Genomic DNA, 2,500 nt, shown 5'->3' on the forward strand with positions numbered 1-2,500 from the left:
ACACACACACACACTAACACACACACACACACACTCACACTCACACTCACACACACACTAACACACACACACACACACACTCACACTCCATCAGCCTCCTGCAGATTAAATATGGTGATTGTGTTTTAATTTGCCGATTAAAAAAATAATAATTCACCTTCAGATTAACAGAGAAACCACTTCAACGCTGGAAAGAGAAAATAGAACAATACTTGAAAAGGCAAAATGACTGAGCATTAAAGGTCACATATTATGCTAAATGCACTTTTTAAATGTGTTCTAACATATCCATGGGTCCACGGTGTGCCTAGAGACTGCCAAAATATTAAAAAAAACTAGAAATGCAATTCCTGAAGAAATTGCGGTGTGAATGCTGCGCTGCTGAACTGAAGCTGATGCTGAATAAACTTCACTGCTGAATGTTGATGAAGAACGAAGGATGAATATATCTGAATGAATAGAATGATTGAATAATACAATCTATGAAAAATGAATTAAAAATTTATGAATTATGACCTTGAAACTTGACCTTTGACCTCTAAACTCCTATGGGGTTATAATTGAGTCATAATAAACATTTGTGCAAAGTTAGAAGAAAATCCGTGTAAGTCTATATTTTGCGGTAACTGGGACTTGAACCACCAACTTTAAGCTCAGGGTTTAAAAAAAAATAAAATAAATTATAGATATGCCTAATGTGTCATATGCACTTCCCACGAGACATGTTCCCCTTCACACAAAGATTTAAGGTGAAAATGTTATTCCCTAAGCAGGATTCGGACCTGTGATCTTCAGGCTGCGAGACCTAGGCTTAAACCACTAAGCCACCAAAGTTGTTGAATCTATCAGAGCAGGTCACATCTATAAAGAGAACTCTATATTCCTATGGCGCGGTGGTGAGCTAATCAGGGCCAATTGGTAACAGCTGTGGTCCCTCTCCACCTTTAGAGCTGAGCGAAACGCATCCTTCAAACTTCTGCCTCTCACACGCAAACCGTTTGTCTGACAGACAAAATGAAGATACCGTGAGAATCAGAAGATTCCAAGATATGGATAAAAAACTTAAAACTGTGAAATAGTAATTGATTAGACTTGGAGCTAAAGTACATTGATGGCTTGATGGAGAGCTCGTCTGAGTCAACTCAGTAAGCTACAACATAAAATAAAAGATTGCGGTGGAGGCTAGAACGGAGGCGGAAGCGGAGGCGGCTTCTTCTTCTTCTTCTTTTAATTTCCGGCAATTGCCTTTTCAGCACATTGCTGCCACCCACAGGACAAAGATAACACGCGTTCAATGAACGATCTGAAAAAAAGCATTTCCTGCTGAGTTGAAAAGTTGAACAAAAGTGGAAAAACTAAAGGTTTATAAAGTCGAAGTTTATAAAGGTCATACTTGTGTAAAATAAGTTTAAAAGGAGATGAGTTTTTTTTTAAATTATCTATTTCAAATAGCCTACACAATGGTATAACTGCAGCAAGACAAACTATGCAATTAATATTAGATATTATTGCATATTTAATCAAGTAAATAAATTACTATTTCATTTAGAACTGTGCCATATCTCTCCTCTTCACCCCAAAGCCCAAAAAACATTAGGATTAAAAAAAGACAGTGCCTCACCAGCCATAAACCTCACTGCACGTCTCTTCACATTCACACTCTCTCACTCACACACACACACACACACACACACACACACACACACACACACACACACACACACACACACGGACTCTCTCACTCACACAAACACACACACAGTTTCACATGGGATGTTACTGGTTTCTATGGCAACAGTTGATGACAGTGTCTTCAGTTATTTTGGTCCTGTAATACACTGATATGCAGCAGTTGGTTGGACACCATTTAGCTTGGAAGCCCAAAACTTCCATTGTGTAGGTTCGGTAGTCACATCTATGCGACCGGCAGAATATGTCTTTTTTGGGTGTAATAAACCTTTAAATATCTCTGAAGTTATGAATTTTATGAAAAAATTGTGAATTATGGAAATGTGCTCCCATGCAAGACGAACATGGGACAATTTGAATCCTTAAAAGGAGTTGAAAAGTTGAATATATAGAGGTTTGAATAACATTTCTTGCTGAAGTTATGAAGAAGTTGAAAGACATGGATACAAATCTTAAAACTATGAAATAGTAATTGAATAGACTTGGAGCTAAACTACCTTGATGGCTTGAATTTATATGAATCAGCTAAAGGAGTATGAAGATGTGGAAAAGTAAGAAACAGTCTTAAATATGAACAGTAGTGAATTGTTTAACTCTAATAGGAATGATGTTGAATATTTAAAAATGTCTAGATAAAATTACAATTGAAAGACATGAAAAACAATGTATGTGTGAAATAGGCCTTCAAAGAGCAGAGTGTTTGCCCCATTTCAACTGTGCCTCTACGAACTGTCTAATAAAGCGGAAAAAAGAAAAAAAGAATCAAGAAAAAAAAGTGAAATTGCCCTTTAATGGGCAGAGTGAGTCACCA

The sequence above is a fragment of the Ammodytes marinus genome, assembly GCF_949987685.1.
Source record: "Ammodytes marinus genome assembly, chromosome: 4".
Lineage (NCBI taxonomy): Eukaryota > Metazoa > Chordata > Actinopteri > Uranoscopiformes > Ammodytidae > Ammodytes > Ammodytes marinus.